Source organism: Coloeus monedula, assembly GCF_965178545.1.
Source record: "Coloeus monedula genome assembly, chromosome: 7".
Taxonomy (NCBI): domain Eukaryota; kingdom Metazoa; phylum Chordata; class Aves; order Passeriformes; family Corvidae; genus Coloeus; species Coloeus monedula.
The window spans coordinates 23,968,117-23,983,671 of record NC_138787.1 but is presented as its reverse complement, the minus strand read 5'-3'; the positions used below and the strand labels follow the sequence as shown (position 1 = coordinate 23,983,671).

Sequence of the window (15,555 nt, the reverse complement as noted above, 5' to 3'; positions counted from 1 at the left end):
ATTGGAAGTATTGCTATACTGTTTGTCACAGGGTTAGACCACAGATGGCTCTTTTGGCTGACATGGGATCTGCTATGTCATTTTTTGTTTATTCAAGTTAAATAAATTGAAGAACTTGAGCCCGACCGTGCATGAGGGAGTCAATTCCTATCAAAATCCCTTTGTCTAAAATTGCTGATTCCTTATGGGCAACATACTGCACCCAGCATAGCAGCAGCATTGTTACTGTGAATCCCTCTGTTCTGTTTTAAAGAAGATAATGGATGTTCTTCCTCCTAATGCCATTACACAACTATTTCATAGGTAGCCCAGTCTATTCCTGCTGCTTTTTGACAACATCAGTGGAACAGTTGAGGCAGCTGGCTATCTGGCCCTTTCTTCTCCATTCCAAAATCCTAATCTCTCTGAGAGACCACACCACAGCCAACATCTCCAGTTGTCAGAAAGATGGCACATCAGACAAAAAAAGGGTAGAAAAAGCCAGTTCTGTAAGACTTCATCATCCAGACTGAATCTGGATGTCCCCATGAAAAGGCTCTTAAAGTGGCACAATTTATGTTTCAAAGTACGGATCCCATTAGATATTTTATCCTTCCTACTCACTTTGCAAATGTTTTTCCTTTTCTAAGTGTCACCAGGCCTAACTAATGTAATCAGCAAAGAACAAGCCAGTGTAGATACACTGCCTGAGTGCAACACAAAGGTTACTGTAATTCTGATACCAAGAAGGTCCAATTCTGCTGCTCAGCAGCTTGTTACATGCCTATGTCAAGTTACAGTTGAACCAACCTCAGTGAGAACAGCAGCATCTTGCATCACTTTCCATGGGAATAAACGACTCCTCCATGAGCTGAAGAACAGGAAATCATACTCGGACCATCATAGTCCTTCCTAGTTACTCCACTGCAATTGTTTCCATAGTCTTTCACAGTGTTTGCCATAGAAGTGAGGTCAGCATGACCTGTGCTGGACTGAAAGTTCCATTCATCTTTTTGCTACTCACTTCAGAAATTTCAAGAAGTGCCCTTAGGGTTTTAATATTCTGCAATATGATAAAATGCAGCAGATACAACTCATTATAATCAACACATTGAAACAGGTCATGCACAGCATTGCTGGTAAAGGATTAAAGCAAGTCTCAGGCATAACTAGGAAAGCACATCCCGAATTCAAGAAATACTAACACTGTTAAATTCATCAGGATTTCATACCCCACTGCCTTTACATACTGCAGTCAAAAAGAAGGGAAGCACAAGATACTTCTACAATTATTTCAGCAAAGATTGAAATGACTATCAACTAAATTTCAGCTAGGAGTTTGTGCTAATTTGTCGTGGTATTTTGACATTCAAGGAGTCCACGTTTGAGACTATGCTGCTGCAAGTGGTGCATGTATACATACACATTATATATATGTTATTTAAATATTTATTATTATTTATGTTTATATTTATTTTTATGTAGATATGGTCTGACACTGAACTTGCAATTTGCTATGGGAGAGTGACCACATCTCCATAACTGTGATTCTTCTCCATGGGAAAACCACCAAAATGAACAGAAGCAGGCAAGTGTTATTAAATTAGTAATACAGTTTTAAAACAAGAGGAAGATCAGTAGAAACTTTTTAAACCATCAGACTCATTATGTAAGGAGTTGTCAGTTTTCTGCACTTGCACATATCGGCCTAGTTCCACCCTCACCCAGTGGTTCAGCATTCATTTGCACATGCTGAAAATCTACCCAGAAGTTTTATAAATTTCAACATTGTATAGAACTGACAGACCAGAAGACAGCAGTGTATAACGTTGGCAAAACTTCTCAACACAGGGCTTTTCTACAGAGCACCAGGGAGCAAACTGCTGGGTCTGCATGCTGCAACACGTACACCAACTTTGTTTGGATTGTAATGAGACTGCATGTAGCATGTATGCGTCTGCAAATGACATTCCCAAAGTCCTCTAAATTACTCCCAACACTCTACGTGGTTTCCTAGAATAAAACGTAGAAGCTCAAATCTCATTAGAACAGAACTGGAGTTTAACTTCATTGCTTCTGAAACGTTTGCCTCCTGCATCATTTCCTATTTGGGAGGAGAGCGTGGCGTCAGTACAGGCACCTGGCTGCAGTGCCTGCAGCGAGGGTCTGACACAGCAGCAAGACTTACCACAAATTTTCATTAATTCAACTGTATCAGTGCAGTTACACACACAGTGACACCTCCAGCACAGACAAGATCTTAATTGTGCTCTCATGGAAGGCAATGAACACTGCAGTGCTGTAAGCTTGCCTTATACCCAGCAAAAGTGACTTAAAGTAAAAGCTGAGAAAAAGCTGTGTGCAGGCAGTACCGAGAATAACTGTTTCCAAATTTTTGGGGTCGGTGGACACCATACTACTTTTGACATTTCTCAGAGATGATCCTGAACCTTGAGACTGCCATACTAAAACTCGCTGCATGCAACCTTTTCAGTTCACTACAAATGTTCACTACAGCAGAGCTGACATTAGAAGTCCATTTTCTCCAGATGTATGATGTAATACACAGTCACACACAGGATACCCTGTGCTCTTCAGGAAAAAAGGAGTGGTCTGTCATGCTCAGAACAATTTGTACAACTTTCTCCTATGTAGCACATAGAGATTTACACGCATGCACAGGCACCACAGGACAAATTACAATCAGTTTAGCCTGACAAAAGCAGCTATGTTTAGCTCTTGGGAAAGACGGAAACAAGAACAGCTCATCCAGCCAGTGAATGATTCAGACAGATACTTAACACCACCTTTCCTGCAGCTGATATTAATACAGAAAATGCTGGTAAGATGGTACAGACAACTCAAGACGTCCACAGTTGATCAGGTAACACTAGCAGCCAAAAGTGTAGCAACAGCACAAAATATATAGTTTCTCTCATTTGTTACCCCTTTGCCCTTGAAAGTGTGTGTGTGTGTGTGTGTGTGTGTGTGTGTTCAAGTATACACACATAAAGCAGATTTATGTACATTGTCCTAGATCTGCATACCCCATATATCCAAATCTTGAATTAAATCACAGGCTGTTTGAACATTGTGGATTAAAACATTATCACCTAATTTTTTCTTTCTTCTGCGAGCCTTTATGAGCGGCTATCTTGAAACAATCTGCTAGAAAGAATACTAGGAAAATGTTGACATTTGGACAATTTTATCCTGGAAAAGACAAAAAAGTAGTAATTTTTGCCTTTAGATATTTCCAAAATCCTAACCTGCAGTTGTAGCTTGGTTTAGCTGCCTAGAAGTTAGAGGGAAGCACTTTCTTCTCACATTTCGCATCAGTACATCTTTTTCATCTCACAGTACCCAGTGGCTATGCCCTCCAACACATTTTTCTGTCTCCCAACAGACAATTTTTATGTACAAGAGTAAAAAAAGGAGAATTGCTTCATTTCTTTAAGGAGAATTTTAGATGTTACAGTAATACACAAATCACTTGCTTCATTACCAGAATGCTTAATGGAGCGATCACTTTTTCAGCATAATTTCAGGGAACTGGGACTAGGATACTCCAGAACACAATGCTTAGTATAGTAAAAATACTATTTAATGCTATTCAACCTGGATCAAGTAGGGCTTGTTAGCATTTGTTCAGCATCAGTTTCAACAGATCCAGGCTATTTCTTGCAAAACCATTCCGTTGTTTAATGAAAGCCAGTTTGGGCAGCATGTCTACATCTGTGGCCTAGAGAAGCTGATTTTAAGTCACTTTAAAGCACAAAGTTGCTGAACACTCATTTAAGACAATCTGTGAGTGAACTCTTTTGAATTTTAAGCCTAGCAAATAGGAGCATGACACATTTAAATTAGAACTAGTAGCAGTAGTACGAGAATCTGACCAATTAGTAAATCTAATCTTCTTTATGCAAACTTATGAAAAACGTAAATATTTTCCTAAATGCAAGTGATCAAGGGCACACAGATGAGAAGCAGTTCTTTCATACATAAAGGCAATTCACTACAATACTGTGAACACAACAAATCTGGGGACTTGATGAAACATAGCAAGGAGTTTGCTAAAATCAGCATAGCAAAATCCAGCACATAAGCCTACTTTTGTAGATAGCAGTCTGCTTCTCCTTACAAATAAGGAAACCAGTATTCCTTCAGTAGGATGAAATTCTCTAAGTTGTAAAGGTAGGCCTTTAATCAAAATTGAAGATTCATCCACCAAAACAAGAGCAAGGTTTCCAAGGGCAGGGCAGCTTCTGGTGGAGCTCTCCAGTAGATGTCTAGCTGCACATTAGGAATGATTTGTCTGCACTGACCTTTGATGGCCTGAACATAGCACCAGTTCAACCAAAAACAGCGTGGAAAGCTGAAATCTTTCAAACATTACTGATCAGATGTTTTAACATGGAAATTAAACTCCTGATAAAGTTGCCAAGTAGAAACAGCGCTTTCTGAGATATCTAGGATGTGCAGATAGTGAAGAGGAAAAGGGCGGTATAGGGAAGTCAAAAAGCTTTAAGACGGGTGGTAAGATCTGCTGGTCTGATAAAATGGCTTTGGTGCAGTACCAAATAAAGAACAAAGATGGCTTTGCTGGTCCTGCTGGCAGCTCAGCTTTCAAGCCAACCTTTCCCTCAGTTTGGCTGAAAAGATCCAAATGCAACGGAGGCAATTGTGGACCCACAAATCAAGATAACAGTTCAAGAAATAGCTTAGGCTGGCATTACTCCAAAAAGCAGCATCCTTGCCCCTATGGCTGCTCACTTTCCCTCCTGGTGTCTCCCCCTTGCTCATCAAAAGAACAAGGAGAATAAAAAACCAAAAAAAAATTTAAAAGGGAAGTTCAGACTGCTTCATTTACCAACGGTGCAGACTCATGAAAGTGGTAACAAAACAGCATTAGGCTGTCAAACAATCTGGAACTAAACCAACGCTGGTTTTTCATACACAAAGCAAGACAACTGCAGCAAAAACACGTGGTACCTCTGGCTGAGTCTTACAGGTAAGAAAACAAGCAGCATTCACAAACCTGCCCACTAAAAGGAAGTGAAATCCTGTGTACGTAACACGTGCAGCGATGCTGCTCTGGCCTTAGGGTCAGATTTTCCTTACAGCCTTATCTGAAACAAACCCACGTCAGTCTTTTCTCATTCTTTAAAGGATAATGTTTTGGTAGATGCTTATCACCTATTAGATCCAATACTTTCTGACTGCTGACTTTTTACAAATGACGATCTTGTCCAAAATCCTTGTGCATGCAATTCAAAAAAACCCCATGTTACAACTTTATTTATCATTTCCGGTTCTTCTTGATAGCTGTAATTTAAATTGAATCATACAAACAGAAGAGCTGTTCTAAGTCACTTCCAGAGCCCTCATCAATTTTCCTCACATATTGCCTTCTAATTTAAAAATTCACTCTTGGTTTGAACCAAGAGACAATTTTTATTTTTCTTTTGTAAACTACTGTTTTAACTCATGTAGCTACTTTTTAACTCAAATTTTGAATTCTGACAGAAAAGTGATTTTAAGTGGTTAAGAACATCATTCAGATGTCTGAACGTCAAGCACACAATATGACATATTTTAAAATGTTCGTAACTTCACAGTGTATTAAAATGAACAATTCCTTTTACACCCAGAAAGTTAGTTCTGAAGTTCAGTTACAAAGATTTAGCAGCTGTATGCTAAGAAGATGCAGGATGCCATTCCTTGGTGCATCCAAATAGCTGCTGGGGTGAATGTCTGACTGCACAATGAATCATTGTCAACTCTGAAATGAAAAAACACAAGAATTAGATAACACCTAGGAAAGCTTCCAGATGTACTACTAATACAACATTAATAATACACGAGAAATTCAACTGCAAAGCAGAACTGGTCATGGCAGTGCAGGTAAGAGTCTGACTCAGACATGTGAGCAGCTACAGCTACAATCAGAGATGATCCAAGGAGCGCTCACAGCAGCCACAAAGTGTTAGGAAGCCCCTGCAGTCAGCAGGCCATACATCAGCACAGCTGGCTCAACAGCTGCAGCACCTGTGGGAGACAGCCTCCACCTCTGGGTGGTGAAGGGTCACATGGCTTGAACCATGTCTGGCTTTATATACAGATAGAGATGACAAACACTAGTCAGGAATAAACCGGTTCATTTGGGCACAGAGCCCAACTCATCCAATTTCAATAGTCATGTTCTCGTCCTTGGTACAAGAATTCAGCTGAGGAATCATACCTCTGAATGCACCAGAAAGTTATAGATGAAGGAAATATTTCTAATAAGTACATTTGGAATCAATAATTAACTTTAAAACACTGCAGTGAAAGGAAATCTGCCCAGCCAATGGCTAACATTTTAAGATAAATTAATCATTTGCCCCTGCTTACTGCACAACCCCAGTGTTTAGCAACTGCTTTCAGTTTTGTCTTACACTGTGGACAGTTTCAAGGAACCAAATTTTTAATAAGTACATTCAGCTGCACTTTTCTTAGTGGCAATTCTACCTTTGCAGCTTATCCATCTGCACAACAGTTGGATGTTTAACACTAATAATCTTGTACACCAGCATTGGTTCACTATAAAAGTTACCGTAAATTGAAGTGGAACGACCATGTATTGCATTTCCTTAAAAACAAACAAACATCTGAATTTTGAATTTATGCCATTAAATTGGATTTCAAAATTTAAACAGGACAACGGAATACTCCAATAAGGACTTCCCAGTCTAAAAAAAAAAAGGAAAAAAAATAAAGGAGAAAAAAACCCCAAACCCTGAGGAAGTTCATTTCATAGGAAAGACAAGGCCATAAAACCACTAAAGATAACTAGATTAAATTTCTGTATAATCTAAGCCACTGAACTTCACGGAGTTATTCCTGTTCTCAGTAATATTTCATGGTTGACTGCCTTTCTGCCCAACAAACATCTGCTTAGAAATAAACTTAGCTATTGCTAACAGTAAACCAACTTTTACTCTTTTCAAAACCCAGAGTTCTACGTAGTTTCAACAGTCCAGTTTCTTGCCAAAATGAACTTTGCCATTGTTATTAATCCGGAAATATCAATAATAGTATTTAGATGAATGTTCTCATAGACCATAAAGAAACTACTTATAGAGTACATGGCAGGCAGAATTTGAACACAGTTTTATCATTCCAAATAATCTGCTCTATCCTGAGCTTCAGGGGACAGACAAACACAGACATCTATATAGGTATGTGTGCGTGTGTAAATATTTTTTTTCCCCAAGATAGTCCTAATTGCTGAAGTATTTGAACCACTTGCAGATGTTAGTACATTTCAATGCGAAATCTGAGACGCAGGAAATGAATATTAACAAGTACCTTTTGAAGGGTCAAACCTTAACAATTCATTCAAGATTATCCAAAATATCAGTGATGGGACCATTTTGAACTTCAGGTCACCATCTTAATCCCTATGAATAACCTTTATAGGTGTGGCTGACCTGAGATTTCTATTATTACCCAGGACAATGACCCAACACAGCACTTATTTCAGGAAATGAAGAAGGTGGAGATAGATTCAGCCATTTTGAAAGAGGGTCAACAGAGAAGTGTCACACCAAAATAATGTCTTTTGATAGAAGGATAAGACACACAGATAGCTAGATGTTTCTTTACATCATCTAATATACTGGAATACAAAACCATACATTTAATAATACCAAAACAATAAAGTTGCAAAGAAACATTAAATGAGAAAGCACAAAATTGTCAAGAGCTTTGGAGCAGGGAATTCCCAACAACTTACTGAATACATAAAGAATGGTTACATGAAAAGCCAGAGTGCCTTTTATAATGACTAAGCCAGTCTACAGCCCTTAGTGCCTTCTGAGACCATGACACTCCACACCTGACAGATCTAAGAACAGTATGTTTGCTGGCAATCTGACAAAGTCTGCTTCCAAAGTTAACATGATTTTGTCACTGCAGCAATTAAAATATCGACCTAATGCTGCAACAATGACTTCCTTAACCATTTCCATCTCGCATTAGCCTCCACAGCATTGTAGAACATTGTAACTGGGAATGGAGGCAGCAATTAGAGCACTTCAAAAAACTAAAAAACCCTTGCATTTTTCTACAATGTGCCCTATGTATCACTAGCACCTTTAACCAGCTGAAATTCTATGTAGTGAATTACCTCTTTGTATTCTTCACCATTAAAATTACTGAAGCTTTCAAATGTACTCTATAGCTCCTCAGTACTGCAGGATACTACTGGCTGTCTCAGCTCAAAAATTGTCCCCAGTTCTGGAATATTTACACATATATGTGTGTACTGGAAGCATTGTTGCTCTAAGACAATAAAGAAATGTTATAATTTATATTTTTAAGTGAAACACTTTTTCAAAAACCTGGTTTTGATGTGTTTCTCACAAGTAGCATTCAGAGATATATCTCCTCAATGCTGAATAAAAGCCAAAAAATGCCCCTGTTTCAAAGGTTAGTTGCTAAGCAATTGCATTTAATACCTATCTCAAATGGTTTTTCCAAATTACGCAGAAGTAGTTTAAAATAAGCACAAGTACTATCATAATGAGGATCATGCAAGCCAAATAGATTGGGTGGAATAATATTAAAGCAATTTAAACACCATTTGATTCTGCTGAATGTGAGTTTAACACCAACCCCACAATATACCAGCTATTCAGCTCAGGTTTCTCATTGGGGAAATTCAGGAGCCTTCTGGTTCTCTGTCTCAATAAGCACTTATTGATGTCAGCAGTCTCACCCCATGCAGTGGCACCACTGGCTATGGAAATACGCACTGGCATAAGCAAGAGTCTTAAAATTCAGACCCACAATTTTAGAACTCTTCTTGAACTCATCTGGAAGACAGACCACTAAACACTCCAAAGAATCTTGTCTGCTGATGGTTGCTTTCATAGCGGACAGAAATCCGTGGAACTGTGTGCCAGCTCTACCAGAGCCCAGGTTTACCCAGTGTGGCTGCAGCTTTCCTGGGCTTGCAGGAGGCACATCCCCGGCCCGAGCATGGCCACCCTGTCCCGCCTCCACAGCACAGCCACAGTGGGCAGAGTTAACACAGAGCTGTACTGTATGTTACTTCTACACTACAAGCTTCAAAGAGTTTCATGCTGTAATAGGTTATTTAAAACCTTAGCTAAGTGATTTGCTAAGCTAAGCCAGAACAACACACATGCATGGAGCAATACAAACAGTTCCAAATGGGTCACCGTGGGCATGCTCAAAGGTGGGCACACAGGTGACATGCAGCTGCCAGTCACCTGCAGCAGCTCGAGTGACAGGGTCTCCCCCATTCCCACAGTAGCCCACCAAAATATCTGTTGCACAACTGTTTAAAACATTATTGGCAAATTATACACATAGGCAGAAGAGAAAGAAAAACACCACAAGACTTGAAATTCCTTCATAGCATGAGATCTCCTTTGCAACACACCAACCATCTCTTCAGTGCTCAGCTGAAGAGCACTCCAAAGCCTGGGCAGGCAGCACTGCACCTGGGGATGCCCAAGAGACATCACTGCTTCCAAAGCAGGAAAAAACAACCTATGGTCTGGTGTAAGAAGGCTGAGTGAAAGAGGCATCACCGACTTACAAAATAAAAAGCAGTATCTTCCTCTTACCCTTTAAGTGGGTTATGTACAAATAAAATATGGAACCTTAAATCAGAGTCTCTTCTCCAAACTCGAGGTGAAAGGGTTGGACAATAACCAGTCTCCCTGAGAAAACTGAGGTCGTATGCCACATGCCTGCATACAAGGTAGAGGAAACTTCCAGGTCCTGTAGCACTAATTTATTTGGGGTTTTTTTCATTTCTTTGTTTTAAGAATTCTGTATTTTTATTTGTGGACACATTAACAAGGATCTGCATTTGATTTTACCCTTGCCTGCCTGGTGTTTGGAGTGATTTTGGACTGTTGCAGTGGCACAAGCACAACCTGATAAAGTTTCTGTGGGTCAAATAAACCTTAAAGCAGGATTGTGAATCACCTCAGAGTAGCCAAGCACCTGTGAACACTGCTTCAGATTTTCACAGATAACTGGATACTCCTTCACCAAGCTGCAGCAGCCTTCCTGGGAGCTGGTAACACCAAAGGCATGAGAAGTGCCCTACAGTGACTAACAATCCTGGGAAAAGTTCCCTTGTAACGCTCATCCAAACTCACACCTGAATCCTTAGATTTCGCTCCTCAAGCACAGCAAAAATGGAAGCGCCATACACACACCTGGAATATCCTAAAGGACTGGATTCTAACACTGTTATGCTGTAGTACCCAAAAGACAGAATATATGAGCTGTAGTTAACCTAAGGACTCATGTTTCCACTTTACTGAGCAAAGCACCATATGGTCAAGGAGATTCGGATATAAAAGGACAGAAAACAATAGAAGGTAAGAAAAGAAATAAATTCCCACCTAAGCAGAGAAAAACCCACACAATCAGGTATGAAAGTGCCATTGCCAATAACAGACACCATCAAGAGACAGAATCAATGGTGAAATAAAGTTACATATATTTAGTTGCCCTAAAGAAGCATTTCCTTTCACAAGCAGGTAAGCATCAGGCTAGACTAAGTTTGATGCTCGTCTTGCCCTGGTGTTTCTGCTGTTCTTAACAGAGGAAAATGAAGCCCAAATGAAGGTCCCCAGAACAATGTGTTGTTTGTTTCCACTGCAACCTCACAAAGTTCTACAATTCTATCAAATAAGTAAATTCTAAATACCCGCTCTATTTGACACATCATTGTTCTACAGCAGAATACTTTAAACAAATAAGACACACACCAGTGATTTCCTAAACAATTATAGTTAAGCATACAACATGGCTTTTATGAGGACACATGAACAAAAAGGTATTATTATAAATTATATTATTATATATTTGTACATTTTTGTAATTGCCGGCTTTTTTTTTGCAACAGGCCCTAGAGCTGATATATCCTTATACTACATCATAAATTAAAAAAAACCCATTTTTTAAATGTTGCAGCTATATTCTTGTTTTGAAGAGCTTGTAAGACTTCAAAATACTTACTAGATATTTTTAAGCCAATGCATCTTAGTGCACAGGTTAAGTCTTGAAATTGGTATAGAGTTTTACTGTTAAAAATCAATTTACATTAACAGTAATAAAAGTTACTAAGTTTAAACTCCTAGAAATAAACTAACTCAAACTGCCACAAATCTAGTTATCTTGAATTTGTTTAAAGCAATCTCTCACCAGCATTCAATTACTTCAGCTGCAGTTTAAAACTACGTTGTGAGTCAATGCACACAGCTGCAACTACACTGCCTTAACTGCAGTCTCTTGAGGGAAACAGCTAAAGCTGTGCTAATCACGGTAACCAGCCCTTACAGCACATGATTTTTTTGTTGTGTGTATGTTTCCTAAGTTGCTGGGTTAGGAGGCTTGTGCTTATCCAGCCCATGGTTCCTCTCCTCGTTTCTCCTCTATTTCTAACTCATCCCTTCCCTTTCCTGTTGCATCAGGAAGCTGCAAATACAGTGGCTTCTGCAGGGCTGTTATAATTACCACAGTACACTGCAATTCTGAAACGTATGCAAAATAACTCACAATTACTTCAACACAGCTCGAGAACTTTCAAATGTGCTTCTGTTGGCTTTCTAGAAAACTTCCGACCAACACTTCTTCCAGGATCAAAACCTCTCCATGCACCTCTTCACTAGGACTACAGATTTATAAGCCTTCACACTGTCTCCCAAGTAAGGTGTTTTAAAACAACTGGTTGTAGAAAAGGAGAAAAGCATTCATAAGAAGCTGGAAACAGATCCATGAGGGAAAACTGCTAGGGGTTCCTAGTCTCCGTTGACTTCTTTTGTCACATGCCATCTTGTGCAACCACAACTTTAAAAAGGGGGAAAAAATGCAGACCAAAAGAGATATAATGTCAAATGATCATTATTTTTATTTACTTGGTTGCAGCACTGTGCGGATGTTTTAGGAGCCATCTCAAGCTCTCAGGAAAGGATTTTCCCCTCCCTTCCTTCCTTCCCCTCTCCTCCCTGCCAGCAGTTACAATTTAAAGGATCTAACCCTTCTGAAATGTGTTAACTCAAGCAATTTTTTTAACAGTTGGAAGTTTCAGGGGAAAAAAAATGAACCCAAAACAAAACAGCAGATGTTCAATACACAGACTTCTATCTTCCCTTCCATGTGAAACTAAACGGCAAAGACACATACTTTAAACGATAACATTTCCAAAGACATAAAAATATATGGTTCACCCTGTTAGAAATACTAAACAAAAACTTCAAATTGCCAAATACTGATAAGACAATCATATCACTTTTTGCAATCTGTAACATCATGCCTGAACAAGATAAGGTGTTTCCTTTTATTTCTTTCATTCACGTTTTGGTGCAAGTATAGAAACCCACTCACTGAGTAGTTTTGCTCCCTTGAGAATAAAGCAGAACTTCACAAACAATCTTATAGACGGACTTTAAAAATTAAAGTAGTTGGTACTTAATGCAGGAGTACAGTTTTGTGAAACCCAGGCAGACCGTTTAACATTGTATACAATGTAAAGGGAAATAGAGTCTGTCACCTCAAGCCAGTGATACAAAATTACAATTCTTATAGTTCTGAGAGAAAGAAACAAAAAGAAACTAAAGCCCATTTATTTCTGTAACCAAAGATGTCTGTTCAATCTTAGGCACCTCAGCCTCCCCCTGCCGCAGCACCACCCATCCACGCAGGAGGTGTCGTGTCAAATCCTTCTGGGCACAGACTGCTCCATGGAGCTGCATGTTTTGAGTTATGACCATGCCCAGGTCTTGCAAGTTTAATGAGGTTCCTTCTCACACACACAGACACCACACACAGCACCAACTGGGAAATAATAAAGTAGGATTACAGGTGTAGCTTCTTGATAGGTTAAACCTATAGATAGAGTGAAGGGCTAATCTACATTTTTAACCTGAGATTGGCAAAAACTTTATTCATTTAACCATCATTAGAAACCCACCTTAACCTTCAATTTTTAAAAAACCCAACCTTCGACACAACACTTGATATTAACAGAGCTGCATGAAAAGATTGATCAAAAGCTTTGTCTGTCTCTCCATACACAGGCCAAACATCAAATCAGTGTTAAATTCCTCACATGCAGCTACACCCAGTTAATCTTCTTGAAAGCATGAAACTATGTAAATCTCCTTATGCTGTCGAGATAAACATTACACTCATCAAAATGTAACAAGAACCACTGTTACTGGGCAAAGCTGTTAAAAGGCATAGACACCGGGCTGAGCACCCAGGCTGTGCTGGTAGGACCCTGCACTCACCTCCTTCCCAGGCCTCCAGAGCTGCTTCTGGCTTCCTCTTCGAGAAACCTGAGAGCAGAGGAACCTCCCTGCACAAAGTGATTTAAAATCCCTAATCAAATAGCTGGACTAGCTCTGTAGATTCAAGGAGCAGATGGCAGGAGAAAGCCTAATTTTCCATTTACGATAATTTTACAGAGTGTAGAAATATTTACTTCAGAGGAGCGCCTCCCAATTTACATGAGAATAACAAAAGTGGGAGGAGGGACAGAGAATCATCTTGTTCTCAACAAACCAAGAGCTAAAAAAGCCTGTATTAAGCAGTAGAGTATATGTCATTTTGTTTCCTTTTCATTACGGATGCACACATGAGCATTCTTTGCACACCTCAAGTAACCTTGATAGTAAAAATATTAGCTTACACCTACCTTTTTCAGACAGGATGTATGGCTATGAGCGTTGTGATAGGTTATTACTGCAGATACTGTGTAGCTTTCATTCTTTAACAAGACCTACATCTGCATTTCATATTATTTCTCAGATGAGCTGTCACTCATTTAAGCAACATCTCAATTTTAAGCCTGGTAGGAGTATTTTTAATATGCCTGTCTGCCCATAACGCAGGAAATCCTTTTGAGCAGAGACCACATTTTAGTATTCTTATAAGTACTCTGAAAGAGACAAGATGATCAGGCGCCACCGAATCAAATCTGACCTGAAATTGAGAATGCTGACTGGCTCCTACATGCCTGAGTTGCACGTAGATAGAGTGTAGATACAACAGGTAACAAACATAATACTATTAGCACAGATTTGTTTATAAAACAAAACGTAGTTATTTGGGAAAACAAAAAGAGATTATGGGTAAAGATCTGAACCTACTCTACCTATATGGCATTTTGTGAATGTTTGAAATTAAGGTAGAAAACCACATTATAATACAATGCCTTAAAAATAAATCAGGAGAGTGTCACCTTGCCTTTTTACAGTTAATCATTCATTTTTTCAACTTATAGAGACTGCTATAGACTCTTAAAAATGAAACAGGATAGTATTAAACATGAACTGTTCTTTTATTATTCTCGTATGTATGCAAATAGCAACACACACATATAAGCTACTCAAAATATTTTAATTTCTCTTTTAAGTTACTTAAAATTTTTTCAGCTTCACATACCACACACTGTTAGCATAGGAAATCCAGTTACTCATTTGAGGGACATTAGTTGACAACTTTTCCTGCACTAACAGTCACTAGGGTCTCAGGCTAAAGCACAGCTACAATGCAATTGTCTGAATATGGGTTACACCGAGCATACAGAGACTTAATCTGAACTTTTCTTAATTACCAAGGGTCGAAAAATTAGGCTTGCAGTGCTCTTCAACACTGTTTGACATCAGCTCACCCCTGCAGGTGAAGGCTGAGTGAAAGGGAGATCAGAAAGCCAATCGCTAATCGACATTAGTCTACATGAATGAAGTTAATAGGAGTTTTCCATGGACTTAACTGGAGAAAAGCACAGATCCTGGCTCCTTATGTAGGAAGTGTTTGAGCAGAGAATAGCTACACACTAACAAAAGAAACCTTTGGTACCCAGGGTCTTAAGCCCACATAATACCCCTGTATTCATTTCTTTCTCTCCCTATTGGGAAAAAAGGGTCTGTTTGTTTTTCTGATTCAGTCGGCCCTTTTAGCTCTTTGAATCTAAGGAGTGCACTGTGAAAAGAAGAGCATCTTATCAGCCTGCTCCAGACCAGCAGGCAAACTCACATCCGCACACAAAACACAGCCCTGCCAGCACGAGGCCTGGCCCCGCTGCCCTCGGCTCCTGCCAACACCCCGCCCCGCACCCGACACACTGCACAGCCACCCAAGGGGCCTTCCTTGATTAATGGTCCTAGCAGGGAGAGCACGAAATAGTATCGGATGAACTGCTTCATTTATAAAGTATGCAGGAGCACCAAACAAGATGATCAGCATGGGCGTATCCAGGACATTTATTAACAATAAACCAAAACCAGCACACACAATAAGCATGTTTTGTTACGTATGGACTTGAACATTTTGAGTACAAGATGCAAAGATAACTCCATGCACTGCTGGGCAGCATCTGCAGAGCACTGCTGAGATAACACATCAGTGATTCTTATCAAAAAGATACTTCTATAAAATAACAGGGAGAAAGGAAATAGCAATTTTTTCTTAAGCTTTAAGAAAATATGAGAGCCTAACTTTCACTGTCATGCAGGTTAGCCACACAGATCATGTGTCATC

General features: G+C 39.4%; 1 protein-coding gene across 6 annotated transcripts in view; it reads right to left on the bottom strand.

Moving 5' to 3' along the window:
* Window positions 1–15,555, bottom strand: part of RBMS1 (RNA binding motif single stranded interacting protein 1) — a 147,188-nt gene that overhangs the window by 77,738 nt on the left and 53,895 nt on the right. The window lies entirely within an intron of this gene.